Source organism: Pan paniscus, chromosome 19 (assembly GCF_029289425.2).
Source record: "Pan paniscus chromosome 19, NHGRI_mPanPan1-v2.0_pri, whole genome shotgun sequence".
Classification (NCBI taxonomy): domain Eukaryota; kingdom Metazoa; phylum Chordata; class Mammalia; order Primates; family Hominidae; genus Pan; species Pan paniscus.
In genome coordinates, this window is record NC_073268.2 from 21,686,755 (window position 1) to 21,708,571 (window position 21,817).

Consider the following 21,817-nt stretch of genomic DNA (forward strand, 5'->3'; position numbering starts at 1 on the left):
TGAGATAGAGTCTCGCTCGGACGCTCAGGTTGGACTGCAATGGCGTGATCTCGGCTCGCTGAAACTTCCGCCTCCCGGGTTCAAGCGATTCTCCTGTCTCAGCCTCCCGAGTAGCTGGGATTATTGACGGGCAGCACCACGCCCGGCTACCTTTTGTGGTTTTTGTATCTTCTGTCTTCTGCTCTTTAGTACCGCATAGAGCCACAGAAGACTAGCGAGTCGAACAAACGGCCCCTGTTGCAGCAGTTGTTGATCACGGGGCTGCCCCCGGTACTCATCCTGTGTCTCTCGTCCAAATCCCCGCTCCTCCCCAGCTATCACCTCTGCCGATGCTGGTGGTTTCCCTGGGTACCGGGAACCAAACTCTCATTCCCCAGGGGCCTAAGCCCCCCGTGGCCAGGCCCTTCTCAAGTCAGGGTTCCTGCACATTCACAGTTACGGGTGGCCCTGGGAGTAACACCTGGCACCCAAACAGATCACCAGAGTCCACGCATAGTCCACCTGCCCTCCCTGCGTAAGATCAGCTCTTCCTCCTCCCGGCGATAGATCAGGGTCAATGATCCCTGCCAAGATGGCGACTGCTCCAGCCTGCTGGTCCAACCTGTCCAGCCACAGCTGTTGCTCGAAGGCTTGAAGTTCAATGGGACCCTCTCCCGCTTTCTACAAACTGGTTCCTCTATTTTCATGTTTATTTATTTGGGACGGGGTCTGGCTCTGTCACCCAGGCTGGAGTGCAGTGGTGCGATCACTGCTCACTGCAGCATCCACCTCCCAGCGTCCACCCATCCTCCTGGCCTCAGCCTCTGGAACAGCTGGGGTACAGATACGCCCCAGCCCGAACAGGTTTTCACTAGGTTGCCTGGGCTCTTTCTTTCTTTGTCTGTGTTTGTTTGTTGGTTGGTCGGTTGGTTTTTGTTTGTTTCTTTCGAGACGGGGCTCCGGCTCTGCCGCCGGGGCTGCAGTGCAATGGCGCGATCTCACCTCACTGCGGCCTTCTGGGCTCAAGCGATCCCCCCACTGTGCCCGGCCTGAAGACAGCCTTTAGAGAAAGAAGCAGGGGGAGTTCTTCCGAGGACAGACAAGATTTCTGGAGTTTGGAAAGGGTGAGAGACTGGGTCAGCGAAAGGAACATTCCGATCTTTATGTTGGGATGCAACGTATAATAGATACAGGGATGAGACCCAAAAGAGCCGGCAGAGGTTTGTCATCGTGGTCGCAAGGCAACTGCCGGTGGCTGATCCCGTAAAGGATACGCATACCTAGAGCGGAGCCTAAAGATGCATCAAGCATGACGGGTGGAGCCACGATGCTTGGACTCGAGCTCTGCTCCTGTGCGTTCCGTGATAAATGGCTTATACTACCTGCACCTCAGTTTTTCCCGGGCAAAAAAGGAAGCTTGCTGCCGGTGCGTTGGCACCTGCCTTAAAGTGCCAGCTACTCAGCGGGCTGAAGAGGAAGAAGTTCCTACTAGGAAGACACGTGGACACGTATGTTTACTGCAGCACTATTTACAATAGCAAAGACTTGGAACCAACTCGAATGCCCATGAATGATGGGCTGGATAAAGAAAGTGTGGCACGTATACACCATGGAATTACTACGCAGCCATAAAAAAGGATGAGTTCATGTCCTCTGCGGGAACGTGGATGAAGCTGGAAGGCCTCATTCTCAGCAAACTGACACAGGAAGCGAAAACCAAACACCGCATGTTCTCGCTCCTAAGTGGGAGTTGAACAGTGAGAACACATGGGACACAGGGAGGGGAACATCACACGCCGGGCCCTGACGGGGCGTGGGGGGCAAGGGGAGAGAGAGCATTAGGACAAATAGCCAACGCGTGCGGGGCTTCAAACCTAGACGACTGGTGGATAGGTGCAGCAAAGCACCGTGGCACACGTGTATCTATGTTCCAAACCTGCACGTCCTGCACATGTACCCCAGAACTTGGGAGGGGGTGGGGGAAACCAAAAGAGAGAACGGAGGAGAGGCGGGGGGGGGTGAAGAGAGAGAGAGAGAGAGAGAGAGAGAGAGAGAGAGAGGAGAAAGAAGTTCAATTCCGGGTGGATCCCATTCCTTTAAAAGGTCGCCACCCACTCGACTGCCAAGCTGAGATCCTAAGGACCTCCCCAAAGGAGGAGGTCGTGGCCTTCCCAAAGCGCAGTAGTCACGGTGGAAACGGAAGCGTGCCGCATAAGCCTACCGCCCGCAGATCAGGAACCTCCCTCGCGGTACTTCAGGGAAGCAGTTAAGTCAAGCCGGCGCGTCACAGGCACTCGGCGTGCAAGCCGCCCCGCAGATGCTACTGTCTCTTACCTCGCTCTGCTTTTAGGAAACACGTTGTATCCCCGGAGGGGGTGCACCGTTCCTGGAGGTACTGCAATACCAGGTCGATGCGTGGAGTGGACGGAGCAAGCTCCTATTCCATCTCCCTGCTCCAAAAATCCATTTAATATATTGTCCTCGGATAGAGGACGTATCAGATATTAAACTGATAAGAACAGATACTACACTTGATCTTAGCCAAAAGGCCGAGAAGCGATGCTGCCGCCTTCGCGCCCGCCGTCACCGTCCCACTCTCATCCACATTCAAGTCGCGGTGAGAGCCCCAGCCTCGCTCCTTGCCCCATTCCCTCTGTCTCGTCCACAGCGCTATTGACGCCCTTACACTCTCGGGCTGATTTCTTATTCTCCGCCTTTGAAAAGGGAAATCTTACACCCGTGCTTCTTCCGGCGTTCCCGGGCTTTCATTTCGAATTTGCATGCCCCGCCCTTTCACGGAGGGCGTGGCCTCCGCCGTTGACTCCGCCCCCGGGGCCGCCTCTGCCTGGGGGAGCCGGGGCTCCGCTGGGGGCGACTTCCTTGTTCGTATCGAGCCAGCGAAAAGACAGAACCGGAAGAGACTGGGGGCGAAGGCGACAGGGGTCTGTGGAAGAGACCTGTCGGCGGAGAGCGGTCCACGTTTTCCTGGAGAAAGACGAGGCCCCAGGGCAGGAGCGCGGGCTGCGCTGGGCCTTTACTTCGCCGCCCGCGGGCGGGGAGACCGGCCCCGTACCCGAGGGGACGAGGGGCCCATGCCCAGTCAGGGAAGCCGAAGGCCTGGAGGGGCTTCCGGGAGCAGGGGCTGGAGTTCCTCTGCCAGGCAGGAGGCTGGCACCAGACACCCAGCAGAGGGAGGCGGCGAGGGCCCAGCAAGGATTCTCCCCAGCCCCTGTGCCTGCGTCTCCTGCGGCTTCTGTGCGCGGACCGTGTCCTGTGCTGTGTAGGGAAAGCTGCCTCCCTGCTCGGGACGTGGATTCCCTTCCCCTCCTCCTCGCCTGGCTACTTCTGACGCAGGTCGTCAGGACTCCGCTTGGGTGTCACCCGTCCAGGAAGCCTCCCTTAGTCAAGGGCCCTCGGCACCCGCCCCGTATGTGACTAGCAGCCCTCCTGTGTATTTCATCGCGCCCCCGTTGTTTATATCAGCTATTCCACTCACCACCCTTCTGGGCAACCCTCTATCTCCCGCTCTGAAATCCCATCGCTGAGGGCTGGGACCCCTCCTCAGTGCTTATCCCTGTTTCCCCGCGCGAGTCTGGCGCCTGGCGTGTGGAAGGCGCTCAGCAAACGTTTGTGGAGCGAAGAAACGACGCAAAGGTGATGAGCACGGCAGACCGTGATGAGCACGACGCAGTTAGGAGGCTATTGGCCCGGCGCGGGGGAAAAGGGGGAAGGTCGGGCTCGGGGTGGCAGGACCCCAGAGGGCAGGGGTGACTGCCGGGGTGCTCTTGGGGCAAGGTGGGCGTCAAGGCCCCCAGCAAGGTTGGGATAAAGTTTCTCTCCGAGGCACAGACTGCCGCCTGCGGGCTCAGCATTTACCTCTCCCTTCCTCCTTCCTAACGCAACTTCAGCGGAGGGCTGAGGGCTCTACTGCGCATTACCTGGAAAACTTAATTTCACTCCACGGCCCTAAGAGGTGGGCCTTATTATTAGCCACGGCCAGGGTTAGGGTGAGGCCTCTCCTCCAGGGCAGAATTTCAGAGGGTGCCCACCCCCCCGCCCTAAATCATTCAGCAATCAACATAAACTATAGTTCAACGCAATATATCTTATCTTGTGGGCCGCAAGCCACCCAGGTGCCCAGGCAAGAGCCTGAAGGCACAAGCTGTTCCAGTATAGTAAAGAAAATTATTAGAATAAGAAAAGTTTTACTAGAGATAGGAAACGGATAGGATTATATCTGACTATTATTAATCATTAGTTTGTAGCATTACTCTTTGTTCTATTACCATAATGATCTCTGTTCCATTATGATTACCTTGGGGGAAACCAGGCCACACAGAGTTAGGAGCTGAAGGGCCACAGTGAGAGGTGACCAGGAGACAAGAGTGTGAGCCCTCATTCACGCCCAGAGAAGGGCCGCTGGAGGGCTCCTTGGCCTAGCGGTAATGCCAGTGCCTGGGAAGGCCCTGGTTACTTAGCAGGCCTTGGTCTAGCGGCGGCCCCAGTGCCTGGGAAGGCACCCGTTACTTAGCAGGCCGGGAAAGGGAATCTCCCTCTCTCCAGGGGAGACAGAGAACGCTCCGCTCCACCACCTCTTGTGGGAGGTCTGACATTAGCCAGGCCGGCCCGCAGTCATCCGGAGGCTCCAACGTCTCCCTGTGATGCTGTGCTTCAGTGGGCACGCTCCTTCTTCACTTTCATGTTCCGCCTGTACACCTGGCTCCTCCTTTTAAGTTCTTAGAAGACAGCAGTAGCAGAATTAGTAGGAGTACCACAGTCTTCGATCTTTCTGATAAGTGCATAGAAGAAACGCTGACGTTTGCTGTCCTCCCTCTCCACCTCGGCTACCACAAAGGGAAAGGCCCCCTGTCCAGTGGACACGTGACTCGCGTGACCTATCGATCACTGGAGATGACTGGCACTCCTTACCCTGCCCCCTTGCCTTGACTACAATAAATAGCAGCGCCTCCAGGCATTCGGGGCCACTACCTGTCTGTCTCCGCGCTTTGGTGGCAGTGGTCCCCCGGGCCCAGCTGTCTTTCTTCCTATCTCTTTGTCTTCTGTCTTTATCTCTTCGATCTCTCGTCTCCGCGCACACACACGAAGAGAAAACCCACAGACCCGGTAGGGGTGGACCCTACATTATCTCGGCTACAACATAATCAAGATATTCATGTGGACTACTGAGTCTTTCGGTGCCCCCTTGCTGTTTTAGTTTTGTCCTGCGGCCGAGTGTTTCCCTCGCTTCACGCCAACCCAATCTCCGCCGCCCTGTCTTGTCATCCCCATTCTACAGCCCAGCACGGTGCAGTATGGCAGCCGCTGGCCACAGGTATCTAGGGAGCCCTGGAAATGTGGTCAGTTCTAACGGAGCTGTGCTGTAAGTGTGAAATACACATGGGATTTTGACGGCAGTGGGAGCAAAATTCTCCCAATTTTTTTTTTTTTTTTTCAGACGGAGGTTCCGCTCTTGTTACCCAGCCTGGAGTCCAATGGCGCGATCTAGGCTCTCTGCAACCTCCGCCTCCCGGGTTCAAGCGATTCCCCTGCCTCAGCCTCCCGAGCAGCTGGGACTACAGGCATGTGCCACCACGCCCGGCTAAGTTTGTATTTTTAGTACACATGGGGTTTCTCCATGTTGGTCAGGCTGGTCTCCAACTCCCGACCTCCGGTGATCCGCCCAGCTGCCGCCTCCCAAAGTGTTGCTTGCGATTACAGGCTTGAGCCACCGCTCACCCTGGCTTTTTTTTTTTTTTTTTTTTTTTTTTTGACAGACAAACTCTTGCTCTGTCGCCCAGGCTGGAGTGCAGTGGCGCGATCTCGGCTCACTGCAGCCTCTACCTCCCGGGTTCCAGCGATTCTCCTGCCTCAGCCTCCTGGGTAGCTGGGATTACAGGCGTAGGCCACCACGCCCGGCTCATTTTTGTATTTTTAGGGGGTTTCGCCATGTCGGCCAGGCTGGTCTCCAGCTCCTGACCTCAGGCGATCCGCCCGCCTCGGCCTCCCAAAGCGCTGGGATTACAGGCGTAAGCCACCGCGCCGGGCTCTTTCATTCTGTCTTTATTTTCTGAGATAGAGTCTCGCTCGGACGCTCAGGTTGGACTGCAATGGCGTGATCTCGGCTCGCTGAAACTTCCGCCTCCCGGGTTCAAGCGATTCTCCTGTCTCAGCCTCCCGAGTAGCTGGGATTATTGACGGGCAGCACCACGCCCGGCTACCTTTTGTGGTTTTTGTATCTTCTGTCTTCTGCTCTTTAGTACCGCATAGAGCCACAGAAGACTAGCGAGTCGAACAAACGGCCCCTGTTGCAGCAGTTGTTGATCACGGGGCTGCCCCCGGTACTCATCCTGTGTCTCTCGTCCAAATCCCCGCTCCTCCCCAGCTATCACCTCTGCCGATGCTGGTGGTTTCCCTGGGTACCGGGAACCAAACTCTCATTCCCCAGGGGCCTAAGCCCCCCGTGGCCAGGCCCTTCTCAAGTCAGGGTTCCTGCACATTCACAGTTACGGGTGGCCCTGGGAGTAACACCTGGCACCCAAACAGATCACCAGAGTCCACGCATAGTCCACCTGCCCTCCCTGCGTAAGATCAGCTCTTCCTCCTCCCGGCGATAGATCAGGGTCAATGATCCCTGCCAAGATGGCGACTGCTCCAGCCTGCTGGTCCAACCTGTCCAGCCACAGCTGTTGCTCGAAGGCTTGAAGTTCAATGGGACCCTCTCCCGCTTTCTACAAACTGGTTCCTCTATTTTCATGTTTATTTATTTGGGACGGGGTCTGGCTCTGTCACCCAGGCTGGAGTGCAGTGGTGCGATCACTGCTCACTGCAGCATCCACCTCCCAGCGTCCACCCATCCTCCTGGCCTCAGCCTCTGGAACAGCTGGGGTACAGATACGCCCCAGCCCGAACAGGTTTTCACTAGGTTGCCTGGGCTCTTTCTTTCTTTGTCTGTGTTTGTTTGTTGGTTGGTCGGTTGGTTTTTGTTTGTTTCTTTCGAGACGGGGCTCCGGCTCTGCCGCCGGGGCTGCAGTGCAATGGCGCGATCTCACCTCACTGCGGCCTTCTGGGCTCAAGCGATCCCCCCACTGTGCCCGGCCTGAAGACAGCCTTTAGAGAAAGAAGCAGGGGGAGTTCTTCCGAGGACAGACAAGATTTCTGGAGTTTGGAAAGGGTGAGAGACTGGGTCAGCGAAAGGAACATTCCGATCTTTATGTTGGGATGCAACGTATAATAGATACAGGGATGAGACCCAAAAGAGCCGGCAGAGGTTTGTCATCGTGGTCGCAAGGCAACTGCCGGTGGCTGATCCCGTAAAGGATACGCATACCTAGAGCGGAGCCTAAAGATGCATCAAGCATGACGGGTGGAGCCACGATGCTTGGACTCGAGCTCTGCTCCTGTGCGTTCCGTGATAAATGGCTTATACTACCTGCACCTCAGTTTTTCCCGGGCAAAAAAGGAAGCTTGCTGCCGGTGCGTTGGCACCTGCCTTAAAGTGCCAGCTACTCAGCGGGCTGAAGAGGAAGAAGTTCCTACTAGGAAGACACGTGGACACGTATGTTTACTGCAGCACTATTTACAATAGCAAAGACTTGGAACCAACTCGAATGCCCATGAATGATGGGCTGGATAAAGAAAGTGTGGCACGTATACACCATGGAATTACTACGCAGCCATAAAAAAGGATGAGTTCATGTCCTCTGCGGGAACGTGGATGAAGCTGGAAGGCCTCATTCTCAGCAAACTGACACAGGAAGCGAAAACCAAACACCGCATGTTCTCGCTCCTAAGTGGGAGTTGAACAGTGAGAACACATGGGACACAGGGAGGGGAACATCACACGCCGGGCCCTGACGGGGCGTGGGGGGCAAGGGGAGAGAGAGCATTAGGACAAATAGCCAACGCGTGCGGGGCTTCAAACCTAGACGACTGGTGGATAGGTGCAGCAAAGCACCGTGGCACACGTGTATCTATGTTCCAAACCTGCACGTCCTGCACATGTACCCCAGAACTTGGGAGGGGGTGGGGGAAACCAAAAGAGAGAACGGAGGAGAGGCGGGGGGGGGTGAAGAGAGAGAGAGAGAGAGAGAGAGAGAGAGAGAGAGAGGAGAAAGAAGTTCAATTCCGGGTGGATCCCATTCCTTTAAAAGGTCGCCACCCACTCGACTGCCAAGCTGAGATCCTAAGGACCTCCCCAAAGGAGGAGGTCGTGGCCTTCCCAAAGCGCAGTAGTCACGGTGGAAACGGAAGCGTGCCGCATAAGCCTACCGCCCGCAGATCAGGAACCTCCCTCGCGGTACTTCAGGGAAGCAGTTAAGTCAAGCCGGCGCGTCACAGGCACTCGGCGTGCAAGCCGCCCCGCAGATGCTACTGTCTCTTACCTCGCTCTGCTTTTAGGAAACACGTTGTATCCCCGGAGGGGGTGCACCGTTCCTGGAGGTACTGCAATACCAGGTCGATGCGTGGAGTGGACGGAGCAAGCTCCTATTCCATCTCCCTGCTCCAAAAATCCATTTAATATATTGTCCTCGGATAGAGGACGTATCAGATATTAAACTGATAAGAACAGATACTACACTTGATCTTAGCCAAAAGGCCGAGAAGCGATGCTGCCGCCTTCGCGCCCGCCGTCACCGTCCCACTCTCATCCACATTCAAGTCGCGGTGAGAGCCCCAGCCTCGCTCCTTGCCCCATTCCCTCTGTCTCGTCCACAGCGCTATTGACGCCCTTACACTCTCGGGCTGATTTCTTATTCTCCGCCTTTGAAAAGGGAAATCTTACACCCGTGCTTCTTCCGGCGTTCCCGGGCTTTCATTTCGAATTTGCATGCCCCGCCCTTTCACGGAGGGCGTGGCCTCCGCCGTTGACTCCGCCCCCGGGGCCGCCTCTGCCTGGGGGAGCCGGGGCTCCGCTGGGGGCGACTTCCTTGTTCGTATCGAGCCAGCGAAAAGACAGAACCGGAAGAGACTGGGGGCGAAGGCGACAGGGGTCTGTGGAAGAGACCTGTCGGCGGAGAGCGGTCCACGTTTTCCTGGAGAAAGACGAGGCCCCAGGGCAGGAGCGCGGGCTGCGCTGGGCCTTTACTTCGCCGCCCGCGGGCGGGGAGACCGGCCCCGTACCCGAGGGGACGAGGGGCCCATGCCCAGTCAGGGAAGCCGAAGGCCTGGAGGGGCTTCCGGGAGCAGGGGCTGGAGTTCCTCTGCCAGGCAGGAGGCTGGCACCAGACACCCAGCAGAGGGAGGCGGCGAGGGCCCAGCAAGGATTCTCCCCAGCCCCTGTGCCTGCGTCTCCTGCGGCTTCTGTGCGCGGACCGTGTCCTGTGCTGTGTAGGGAAAGCTGCCTCCCTGCTCGGGACGTGGATTCCCTTCCCCTCCTCCTCGCCTGGCTACTTCTGACGCAGGTCGTCAGGACTCCGCTTGGGTGTCACCCGTCCAGGAAGCCTCCCTTAGTCAAGGGCCCTCGGCACCCGCCCCGTATGTGACTAGCAGCCCTCCTGTGTATTTCATCGCGCCCCCGTTGTTTATATCAGCTATTCCACTCACCACCCTTCTGGGCAACCCTCTATCTCCCGCTCTGAAATCCCATCGCTGAGGGCTGGGACCCCTCCTCAGTGCTTATCCCTGTTTCCCCGCGCGAGTCTGGCGCCTGGCGTGTGGAAGGCGCTCAGCAAACGTTTGTGGAGCGAAGAAACGACGCAAAGGTGATGAGCACGGCAGACCGTGATGAGCACGACGCAGTTAGGAGGCTATTGGCCCGGCGCGGGGGAAAAGGGGGAAGGTCGGGCTCGGGGTGGCAGGACCCCAGAGGGCAGGGGTGACTGCCGGGGTGCTCTTGGGGCAAGGTGGGCGTCAAGGCCCCCAGCAAGGTTGGGATAAAGTTTCTCTCCGAGGCACAGACTGCCGCCTGCGGGCTCAGCATTTACCTCTCCCTTCCTCCTTCCTAACGCAACTTCAGCGGAGGGCTGAGGGCTCTACTGCGCATTACCTGGAAAACTTAATTTCACTCCACGGCCCTAAGAGGTGGGCCTTATTATTAGCCACGGCCAGGGTTAGGGTGAGGCCTCTCCTCCAGGGCAGAATTTCAGAGGGTGCCCACCCCCCCGCCCTAAATCATTCAGCAATCAACATAAACTATAGTTCAACGCAATATATCTTATCTTGTGGGCCGCAAGCCACCCAGGTGCCCAGGCAAGAGCCTGAAGGCACAAGCTGTTCCAGTATAGTAAAGAAAATTATTAGAATAAGAAAAGTTTTACTAGAGATAGGAAACGGATAGGATTATATCTGACTATTATTAATCATTAGTTTGTAGCATTACTCTTTGTTCTATTACCATAATGATCTCTGTTCCATTATGATTACCTTGGGGGAAACCAGGCCACACAGAGTTAGGAGCTGAAGGGCCACAGTGAGAGGTGACCAGGAGACAAGAGTGTGAGCCCTCATTCACGCCCAGAGAAGGGCCGCTGGAGGGCTCCTTGGCCTAGCGGTAATGCCAGTGCCTGGGAAGGCCCTGGTTACTTAGCAGGCCTTGGTCTAGCGGCGGCCCCAGTGCCTGGGAAGGCACCCGTTACTTAGCAGGCCGGGAAAGGGAATCTCCCTCTCTCCAGGGGAGACAGAGAACGCTCCGCTCCACCACCTCTTGTGGGAGGTCTGACATTAGCCAGGCCGGCCCGCAGTCATCCGGAGGCTCCAACGTCTCCCTGTGATGCTGTGCTTCAGTGGGCACGCTCCTTCTTCACTTTCATGTTCCGCCTGTACACCTGGCTCCTCCTTTTAAGTTCTTAGAAGACAGCAGTAGCAGAATTAGTAGGAGTACCACAGTCTTCGATCTTTCTGATAAGTGCATAGAAGAAACGCTGACGTTTGCTGTCCTCCCTCTCCACCTCGGCTACCACAAAGGGAAAGGCCCCCTGTCCAGTGGACACGTGACTCGCGTGACCTATCGATCACTGGAGATGACTGGCACTCCTTACCCTGCCCCCTTGCCTTGACTACAATAAATAGCAGCGCCTCCAGGCATTCGGGGCCACTACCTGTCTGTCTCCGCGCTTTGGTGGCAGTGGTCCCCCGGGCCCAGCTGTCTTTCTTCCTATCTCTTTGTCTTCTGTCTTTATCTCTTCGATCTCTCGTCTCCGCGCACACACACGAAGAGAAAACCCACAGACCCGGTAGGGGTGGACCCTACATTATCTCGGCTACAACATAATCAAGATATTCATGTGGACTACTGAGTCTTTCGGTGCCCCCTTGCTGTTTTAGTTTTGTCCTGCGGCCGAGTGTTTCCCTCGCTTCACGCCAACCCAATCTCCGCCGCCCTGTCTTGTCATCCCCATTCTACAGCCCAGCACGGTGCAGTATGGCAGCCGCTGGCCACAGGTATCTAGGGAGCCCTGGAAATGTGGTCAGTTCTAACGGAGCTGTGCTGTAAGTGTGAAATACACATGGGATTTTGACGGCAGTGGGAGCAAAATTCTCCCAATTTTTTTTTTTTTTTCAGACGGAGGTTCCGCTCTTGTTACCCAGCCTGGAGTCCAATGGCGCGATCTAGGCTCTCTGCAACCTCCGCCTCCCGGGTTCAAGCGATTCCCCTGCCTCAGCCTCCCGAGCAGCTGGGACTACAGGCATGTGCCACCACGCCCGGCTAAGTTTGTATTTTTAGTACACATGGGGTTTCTCCATGTTGGTCAGGCTGGTCTCCAACTCCCGACCTCCGGTGATCCGCCCAGCTGCCGCCTCCCAAAGTGTTGCTTGCGATTACAGGCTTGAGCCACCGCTCACCCTGGCTTTTTTTTTTTTTTTTTTTTTTTTTTTTGACAGACAAACTCTTGCTCTGTCGCCCAGGCTGGAGTGCAGTGGCGCGATCTCGGCTCACTGCAGCCTCTACCTCCCGGGTTCCAGCGATTCTCCTGCCTCAGCCTCCTGGGTAGCTGGGATTACAGGCGTAGGCCACCACGCCCGGCTCATTTTTGTATTTTTAGGGGGTTTCGCCATGTCGGCCAGGCTGGTCTCCAGCTCCTGACCTCAGGCGATCCGCCCGCCTCGGCCTCCCAAAGCGCTGGGATTACAGGCGTAAGCCACCGCGCCGGGCTCTTTCATTCTGTCTTTATTTTCTGAGATAGAGTCTCGCTCGGACGCTCAGGTTGGACTGCAATGGCGTGATCTCGGCTCGCTGAAACTTCCGCCTCCCGGGTTCAAGCGATTCTCCTGTCTCAGCCTCCCGAGTAGCTGGGATTATTGACGGGCAGCACCACGCCCGGCTACCTTTTGTGGTTTTTGTATCTTCTGTCTTCTGCTCTTTAGTACCGCATAGAGCCACAGAAGACTAGCGAGTCGAACAAACGGCCCCTGTTGCAGCAGTTGTTGATCACGGGGCTGCCCCCGGTACTCATCCTGTGTCTCTCGTCCAAATCCCCGCTCCTCCCCAGCTATCACCTCTGCCGATGCTGGTGGTTTCCCTGGGTACCGGGAACCAAACTCTCATTCCCCAGGGGCCTAAGCCCCCCGTGGCCAGGCCCTTCTCAAGTCAGGGTTCCTGCACATTCACAGTTACGGGTGGCCCTGGGAGTAACACCTGGCACCCAAACAGATCACCAGAGTCCACGCATAGTCCACCTGCCCTCCCTGCGTAAGATCAGCTCTTCCTCCTCCCGGCGATAGATCAGGGTCAATGATCCCTGCCAAGATGGCGACTGCTCCAGCCTGCTGGTCCAACCTGTCCAGCCACAGCTGTTGCTCGAAGGCTTGAAGTTCAATGGGACCCTCTCCCGCTTTCTACAAACTGGTTCCTCTATTTTCATGTTTATTTATTTGGGACGGGGTCTGGCTCTGTCACCCAGGCTGGAGTGCAGTGGTGCGATCACTGCTCACTGCAGCATCCACCTCCCAGCGTCCACCCATCCTCCTGGCCTCAGCCTCTGGAACAGCTGGGGTACAGATACGCCCCAGCCCGAACAGGTTTTCACTAGGTTGCCTGGGCTCTTTCTTTCTTTGTCTGTGTTTGTTTGTTGGTTGGTCGGTTGGTTTTTGTTTGTTTCTTTCGAGACGGGGCTCCGGCTCTGCCGCCGGGGCTGCAGTGCAATGGCGCGATCTCACCTCACTGCGGCCTTCTGGGCTCAAGCGATCCCCCCACTGTGCCCGGCCTGAAGACAGCCTTTAGAGAAAGAAGCAGGGGGAGTTCTTCCGAGGACAGACAAGATTTCTGGAGTTTGGAAAGGGTGAGAGACTGGGTCAGCGAAAGGAACATTCCGATCTTTATGTTGGGATGCAACGTATAATAGATACAGGGATGAGACCCAAAAGAGCCGGCAGAGGTTTGTCATCGTGGTCGCAAGGCAACTGCCGGTGGCTGATCCCGTAAAGGATACGCATACCTAGAGCGGAGCCTAAAGATGCATCAAGCATGACGGGTGGAGCCACGATGCTTGGACTCGAGCTCTGCTCCTGTGCGTTCCGTGATAAATGGCTTATACTACCTGCACCTCAGTTTTTCCCGGGCAAAAAAGGAAGCTTGCTGCCGGTGCGTTGGCACCTGCCTTAAAGTGCCAGCTACTCAGCGGGCTGAAGAGGAAGAAGTTCCTACTAGGAAGACACGTGGACACGTATGTTTACTGCAGCACTATTTACAATAGCAAAGACTTGGAACCAACTCGAATGCCCATGAATGATGGGCTGGATAAAGAAAGTGTGGCACGTATACACCATGGAATTACTACGCAGCCATAAAAAAGGATGAGTTCATGTCCTCTGCGGGAACGTGGATGAAGCTGGAAGGCCTCATTCTCAGCAAACTGACACAGGAAGCGAAAACCAAACACCGCATGTTCTCGCTCCTAAGTGGGAGTTGAACAGTGAGAACACATGGGACACAGGGAGGGGAACATCACACGCCGGGCCCTGACGGGGCGTGGGGGGCAAGGGGAGAGAGAGCATTAGGACAAATAGCCAACGCGTGCGGGGCTTCAAACCTAGACGACTGGTGGATAGGTGCAGCAAAGCACCGTGGCACACGTGTATCTATGTTCCAAACCTGCACGTCCTGCACATGTACCCCAGAACTTGGGAGGGGGTGGGGGAAACCAAAAGAGAGAACGGAGGAGAGGCGGGGGGGGGGTGAAGAGAGAGAGAGAGAGAGAGAGAGAGAGAGAGAGAGAGGAGAAAGAAGTTCAATTCCGGGTGGATCCCATTCCTTTAAAAGGTCGCCACCCACTCGACTGCCAAGCTGAGATCCTAAGGACCTCCCCAAAGGAGGAGGTCGTGGCCTTCCCAAAGCGCAGTAGTCACGGTGGAAACGGAAGCGTGCCGCATAAGCCTACCGCCCGCAGATCAGGAACCTCCCTCGCGGTACTTCAGGGAAGCAGTTAAGTCAAGCCGGCGCGTCACAGGCACTCGGCGTGCAAGCCGCCCCGCAGATGCTACTGTCTCTTACCTCGCTCTGCTTTTAGGAAACACGTTGTATCCCCGGAGGGGGTGCACCGTTCCTGGAGGTACTGCAATACCAGGTCGATGCGTGGAGTGGACGGAGCAAGCTCCTATTCCATCTCCCTGCTCCAAAAATCCATTTAATATATTGTCCTCGGATAGAGGACGTATCAGATATTAAACTGATAAGAACAGATACTACACTTGATCTTAGCCAAAAGGCCGAGAAGCGATGCTGCCGCCTTCGCGCCCGCCGTCACCGTCCCACTCTCATCCACATTCAAGTCGCGGTGAGAGCCCCAGCCTCGCTCCTTGCCCCATTCCCTCTGTCTCGTCCACAGCGCTATTGACGCCCTTACACTCTCGGGCTGATTTCTTATTCTCCGCCTTTGAAAAGGGAAATCTTACACCCGTGCTTCTTCCGGCGTTCCCGGGCTTTCATTTCGAATTTGCATGCCCCGCCCTTTCACGGAGGGCGTGGCCTCCGCCGTTGACTCCGCCCCCGGGGCCGCCTCTGCCTGGGGGAGCCGGGGCTCCGCTGGGGGCGACTTCCTTGTTCGTATCGAGCCAGCGAAAAGACAGAACCGGAAGAGACTGGGGGCGAAGGCGACAGGGGTCTGTGGAAGAGACCTGTCGGCGGAGAGCGGTCCACGTTTTCCTGGAGAAAGACGAGGCCCCAGGGCAGGAGCGCGGGCTGCGCTGGGCCTTTACTTCGCCGCCCGCGGGCGGGGAGACCGGCCCCGTACCCGAGGGGACGAGGGGCCCATGCCCAGTCAGGGAAGCCGAAGGCCTGGAGGGGCTTCCGGGAGCAGGGGCTGGAGTTCCTCTGCCAGGCAGGAGGCTGGCACCAGACACCCAGCAGAGGGAGGCGGCGAGGGCCCAGCAAGGATTCTCCCCAGCCCCTGTGCCTGCGTCTCCTGCGGCTTCTGTGCGCGGACCGTGTCCTGTGCTGTGTAGGGAAAGCTGCCTCCCTGCTCGGGACGTGGATTCCCTTCCCCTCCTCCTCGCCTGGCTACTTCTGACGCAGGTCGTCAGGACTCCGCTTGGGTGTCACCCGTCCAGGAAGCCTCCCTTAGTCAAGGGCCCTCGGCACCCGCCCCGTATGTGACTAGCAGCCCTCCTGTGTATTTCATCGCGCCCCCGTTGTTTATATCAGCTATTCCACTCACCACCCTTCTGGGCAACCCTCTATCTCCCGCTCTGAAATCCCATCGCTGAGGGCTGGGACCCCTCCTCAGTGCTTATCCCTGTTTCCCCGCGCGAGTCTGGCGCCTGGCGTGTGGAAGGCGCTCAGCAAACGTTTGTGGAGCGAAGAAACGACGCAAAGGTGATGAGCACGGCAGACCGTGATGAGCACGACGCAGTTAGGAGGCTATTGGCCCGGCGCGGGGGAAAAGGGGGAAGGTCGGGCTCGGGGTGGCAGGACCCCAGAGGGCAGGGGTGACTGCCGGGGTGCTCTTGGGGCAAGGTGGGCGTCAAGGCCCCCAGCAAGGTTGGGATAAAGTTTCTCTCCGAGGCACAGACTGCCGCCTGCGGGCTCAGCATTTACCTCTCCCTTCCTCCTTCCTAACGCAACTTCAGCGGAGGGCTGAGGGCTCTACTGCGCATTACCTGGAAAACTTAATTTCACTCCACGGCCCTAAGAGGTGGGCCTTATTATTAGCCACGGCCAGGGTTAGGGTGAGGCCTCTCCTCCAGGGCAGAATTTCAGAGGGTGCCCACCCCCCCGCCCTAAATCATTCAGCAATCAACATAAACTATAGTTCAACGCAATATATCTTATCTTGTGGGCCGCAAGCCACCCAGGTGCCCAGGCAAGAGCCTGAAGGCACAAGCTGTTCCAGTATAGTAAAGAAAATTATTAGAATAAGAAAAGTTTTACTAGAGATAGGAAACGGATAGGATTATATCTGACTATTATTAATCATTAGTTTGTAGCATTACTCTTTGTTCTATTACCATAATGATCTCTGTTCCATTATGATTACCTTGGGGGAAACCAGGCCACACAGAGTTAGGAGCTGAAGGGCCACAGTGAGAGGTGACCAGGAGACAAGAGTGTGAGCCCTCATTCACGCCCAGAGAAGGGCCGCTGGAGGGCTCCTTGGCCTAGCGGTAATGCCAGTGCCTGGGAAGGCCCTGGTTACTTAGCAGGCCTTGGTCTAGCGGCGGCCCCAGTGCCTGGGAAGGCACCCGTTACTTAGCAGGCCGGGAAAGGGAATCTCCCTCTCTCCAGGGGAGACAGAGAACGCTCCGCTCCACCACCTCTTGTGGGAGGTCTGACATTAGCCAGGCCGGCCCGCAGTCATCCGGAGGCTCCAACGTCTCCCTGTGATGCTGTGCTTCAGTGGGCACGCTCCTTCTTCACTTTCATGTTCCGCCTGTACACCTGGCTCCTCCTTTTAAGTTCTTAGAAGACAGCAGTAGCAGAATTAGTAGGAGTACCACAGTCTTCGATCTTTCTGATAAGTGCATAGAAGAAACGCTGACGTTTGCTGTCCTCCCTCTCCACCTCGGCTACCACAAAGGGAAAGGCCCCCTGTCCAGTGGACACGTGACTCGCGTGACCTATCGATCACTGGAGATGACTGGCACTCCTTACCCTGCCCCCTTGCCTTGACTACAATAAATAGCAGCGCCTCCAGGCATTCGGGGCCACTACCTGTCTGTCTCCGCGCTTTGGTGGCAGTGGTCCCCCGGGCCCAGCTGTCTTTCTTCCTATCTCTTTGTCTTCTGTCTTTATCTCTTCGATCTCTCGTCTCCGCGCACACACACGAAGAGAAAACCCACAGACCCGGTAGGGGTGGACCCTACATTATCTCGGCTACAACATAATCAAGATATTCATGTGGACTACTGAGTCTTTCGGTGCCCCCTTGCTGTTTTAGTTTTGTCCTGCGGCCGAGTGTTTCCCTCGCTTCACGCCAACCCAATCTCCGCCGCCCTGTCTTGTCATCCCCATTCTACAGCCCAGCACGGTGCAGTATGGCAGCCGCTGGCCACAGGTATCTAGGGAGCCCTGGAAATGTGGTCAGTTCTAACGGAGCTGTGCTGTAAGTGTGAAATACACATGGGATTTTGACGGCAGTGGGAGCAAAATTCTCCCAATTTTTTTTTTTTTTTCAGACGGAGGTTCCGCTCTTGTTACCCAGCCTGGAGTCCAATGGCGCGATCTAGGCTCTCTGCAACCTCCGCCTCCCGGGTTCAAGCGATTCCCCTGCCTCAGCCTCCCGAGCAGCTGGGACTACAGGCATGTGCCACCACGCCCGGCTAAGTTTGTATTTTTAGTACACATGGGGTTTCTCCATGTTGGTCAGGCTGGTCTCCAACTCCCGACCTCCGGTGATCCGCCCAGCTGCCGCCTCCCAAAGTGTTGCTTGCGATTACAGGCTTGAGCCACCGCTCACCCTGGCTTTTTTTTTTTTTTTTTTTTTTTTTTTTGACAGACAAACTCTTGCTCTGTCGCCCAGGCTGGAGTGCAGTGGCGCGATCTCGGCTCACTGCAGCCTCTACCTCCCGGGTTCCAGCGATTCTCCTGCCTCAGCCTCCTGGGTAGCTGGGATTACAGGCGTAGGCCACCACGCCCGGCTCATTTTTGTATTTTTAGGGGGTTTCGCCATGTCGGCCAGGCTGGTCTCCAGCTCCTGACCTCAGGCGATCCGCCCGCCTCGGCCTCCCAAAGCGCTGGGATTACAGGCGTAAGCCACCGCGCCGGGCTCTTTCATTCTGTCTTTATTTTCTGAGATAGAGTCTCGCTCGGACGCTCAGGTTGGACTGCAATGGCGTGATCTCGGCTCGCTGAAACTTCCGCCTCCCGGGTTCAAGCGATTCTCCTGTCTCAGCCTCCCGAGTAGCTGGGATTATTGACGGGCAGCACCACGCCCGGCTACCTTTTGTGGTTTTTGTATCTTCTGTCTTCTGCTCTTTAGTACCGCATAGAGCCACAGAAGACTAGCGAGTCGAACAAACGGCCCCTGTTGCAGCAGTTGTTGATCACGGGGCTGCCCCCGGTACTCATCCTGTGTCTCTCGTCCAAATCCCCGCTCCTCCCCAGCTATCACCTCTGCCGATGCTGGTGGTTTCCCTGGGTACCGGGAACCAAACTCTCATTCCCCAGGGGCCTAAGCCCCCCGTGGCCAGGCCCTTCTCAAGTCAGGGTTCCTGCACATTCACAGTTACGGGTGGCCCTGGGAGTAACACCTGGCACCCAAACAGATCACCAGAGTCCACGCATAGTCCACCTGCCCTCCCTGCGTAAGATCAGCTCTTCCTCCTCCCGGCGATAGATCAGGGTCAATGATCCCTGCCAAGATGGCGACTGCTCCAGCCTGCTGGTCCAACCTGTCCAGCCACAGCTGTTGCTCGAAGGCTTGAAGTTCAATGGGACCCTCTCCCGCTTTCTACAAACTGGTTCCTCTATTTTCATGTTTATTTATTTGGGACGGGGTCTGGCTCTGTCACCCAGGCTGGAGTGCAGTGGTGCGATCACTGCTCACTGCAGCATCCACCTCCCAGCGTCCACCCATCCTCCTGGCCTCAGCCTCTGGAACAGCTGGGGTACAGATACGCCCCAGCCCGAACAGGTTTTCACTAGGTTGCCTGGGCTCTTTCTTTCTTTGTCTGTGTTTGTTTGTTTGTTGGTCGGTTGGTTTTTGTTTGTTTCTTTCGAGACGGGGCTCCGGCTCTGCCGCCGGGGCTGCAGTGCAATGGCGCGATCTCACCTCACTGCGGCCTTCTGGGCTCAAGCGATCCCCCCACTGTGCCCGGCCTGAAGACAGCCTTTAGAGAAAGAAGCAGGGGGAGTTCTTCCGAGGACAGACAAGATTTCTGGAGTTTGGAAAGGGTGAGAGACTGGGTCAGCGAAAGGAACATTCCGATCTTTATGTTGGGATGCAACGTTTAATAGATACAGGGATGAGACCCAAAAGAGCCGGCAGAGGTTTGTCATCGTGGTCGCAAGGCAACTGCCGGTGGCTGATCCCGTAAAGGATACGCATACCTAGAGCGGAGCCTAAAGATGCATCAAGCATGACGGGTGGAGCCACGATGCTTGGACTCGAGCTCTGCTCCTGTGCGTTCCGTGATAAATGGCTTATACTACCTGCACCTCAGTTTTTCCCGGGCAAAAAAGGAAGCTTGCTGCCGGTGCGTTGGCACCTGCCTTAAAGTGCCAGCTACTCAGCGGGCTGAAGAGGAAGAAGTTCCTACTAGGAAGACACGTGGACACGTATGTTTACTGCAGCACTATTTACAATAGCAAAGACTTGGAACCAACTCGAATGCCCATGAATGATAGGCTGGATAAAGAAAGTGTGGCACGTATACACCATGGAATTACTACGCAGCCATAAAAAAGGATGAGTTCATGTCCTCTGCGGGAACGTGGATGAAGCTGGAAGGCCTCATTCTCAGCAAACTGACACAGGAAGCGAAAACCAAACACCGCATGTTCTCGCTCCTAAGTGGGAGTTGAACAGTGAGAACACATGGGACACAGGGAGGGGAACATCACACGCCGGGCCCTGACGGGGCGTGGGGGGCAAGGGGAGAGAGAGCATTAGGACAAATAGCCAACGCGTGCGGGGCTTCAAACCTAGACGACTGGTGGATAGGTGCAGCAAAGCACCGTGGCACACGTGTATCTATGTTCCAAACCTGCACGTCCTGCACATGTACCCCAGAACTTGGGAGGGGGTGGGGGAAACCAAAAGAGAGAACGGAGGAGAGGCGGGGGGGGGGTGAAGAGAGAGAGAGAGAGAGAGAGAGAGAGAGACAGAGAGAGAGGAGAAAGAAGTTCAATTCCGGGTGGATCCCATTCCTTTAAAAGGTCGCCACCCACTCGACTGCCAAGCTGAGATCCTAAGGACCTCCCCAAAGGAGGAGGTCGTGGCCTTCCCAAAGCGCAGTAGTCACGGTGGAAACGGAAGCGTGCCGCATAAGCCTACCGCCCGCAGATCAGGAACCTCCCTCGCGGTACTTCAGGGAAGCAGTTAAGTCAAGCCGGCGCGTCACAGACACTCGGCGTGCAAGCCGCCCCGCAGATGCTACTGTCTCTTACCTCGCTCTGCTTTTAGGAAACACGTTGTATCCCCGGAGGGGGTGCACCGTTCCTGGAGGTACTGCAATACCAGGTCGATGCGTGGAGTGGACGGAGCAAGCTCCTATTCCATCTCCCTGCTCCAAAAATCCATTTAATATATTGTCCTCGGATAGAGGACGTATCAGATATTAAACTGATAAGAACAGATACTACACTTGATCTTAGCCAAAAGGCCGAGAAGCGATGCTGCCGCCTTCGCGCCCGCCGTCACCGTCCCACTCTCATCCACATTCAAGTCGCGGTGAGAGCCCCAGCCTCGCTCCTTGCCCCATTCCCTCTGTCTCGTCCACAGCGCTATTGACGCCCTTACACTCTCGGGCTGATTTCTTATTCTCCGCCTTTGAAAAGGGAAATCTTACACCCGTGCTTCTTCCGGCGTTCCCGGGCTTTCATTTCGAATTTGCATGCCCCGCCCTTTCACGGAGGGCGTGGCCTCCGCCGTTGACTCCACCCCCGGGGCCGCCTCTGCCTGGGGGAGCCGGGGCTCCGCTGGGGGCGACTTCCTTGTTCGTATCGAGCCAGCGAAAAGACAGAACCGGAAGAGACTGGGGGCGAAGGCGACAGGGGTCTGTGGAAGAGACCTGTCGGCGGAGAGCGGTCCACGTTTTCCTGGAGAAAGACGAGGCCCCAGGGCAGGAGCGCGGGCTGCGCTGGGCCTTTACTTCGCCGCCCGCGGGCGGGGAGACCGGCCCCGTACCCGAGGGGACGAGGGGCCCATGCCCAGTCAGGGAAGCCGAAGGCCTGGAAGGGCTTCCGGGAGCAGGGGCTGGAGTTCCTCTGCCAGGCAGGAGGCTGGCACCAGACACCCAGCAGAGGGAGGCGGCGAGGGCCCAGCAAGGATTCTCCCCAGCCCCTGTGCCTGCGTCTCCTGCGGCTTCTGTGCGCGGACCGTGTCCTGTGCTGTGTAGGGAAAGCTGCCTCCCTGCTCGGGACGTGGATTCCCTTCCCCTCCTCCTCGCCTGGCTACTTCTGACGCAGGTCGTCAGGACTCCGCTTGGGTGTCACCCGTCCAGGAAGCCTCCCTTAGTCAAGGGGCCTCGGCACCCGCCCCGTATGTGACTAGCAGCCCTCCTGTGTATTTCATCGCGCCCCCGTTGTTTATATCAGCTATTCCACTCACCACCCTTCTGGGCAACCCTCTATCTCCCGCTCTGAAATCCCATCGCTGAGGGCTGGGACCCCTCCTCAGTGCTTATCCCTGTTTCCCCGCGCGAGTCTGGCGCCTGGCGTGTGGAAGGCGCTCAGCAAACGTTTGTGGAGCGAAGAAACGACGCAAAGGTGATGAGCACGGCAGACCGTGATGAGCACGACGCAGTT

The 21,817-nt window shown here is 56.7% G+C and overlaps 1 long non-coding RNA gene and 4 other non-coding genes across 6 annotated transcripts in view; 1 reads left to right on the forward strand and 4 right to left on the reverse strand.

The window, feature by feature from the left end:
- The window catches only part of LOC117976474 (uncharacterized), a 190,879-nt gene extending 173,758 nt beyond the window's left edge, over nt 1-17,121 (forward strand). For both annotated transcript variants that reach the window (XR_010110633.1, XR_010110634.1), the window contains one exon: nt 1-17,121. This exon is cut by the window's left edge and continues 120,061 nt beyond it. This is a non-coding gene — a long non-coding RNA (uncharacterized LOC117976474).
- LOC129394545 (U2 spliceosomal RNA) lies at nt 2,350-2,540 on the reverse strand. The gene has a single exon (XR_008621831.2). It is a non-coding gene; the product is annotated as a U2 spliceosomal RNA (small nuclear RNA).
- LOC129394546 (U2 spliceosomal RNA) lies at nt 8,397-8,587 on the reverse strand. The gene has a single exon (XR_008621832.2). It is a non-coding gene; the product is annotated as a U2 spliceosomal RNA (small nuclear RNA).
- On the reverse strand, nt 14,444-14,634 carry LOC129394544 (U2 spliceosomal RNA). Its single transcript, XR_008621830.1, has one exon. It is a non-coding gene; the product is annotated as a U2 spliceosomal RNA (small nuclear RNA).
- Nucleotides 17,122-20,494: 3,373 nt separating the features above from the next.
- On the reverse strand, nt 20,495-20,685 carry LOC129394547 (U2 spliceosomal RNA). The gene has a single exon (XR_008621833.2). It is a non-coding gene; the product is annotated as a U2 spliceosomal RNA (small nuclear RNA).
- Between the last annotated feature and the right edge of the window lie 1,132 nt (nt 20,686-21,817).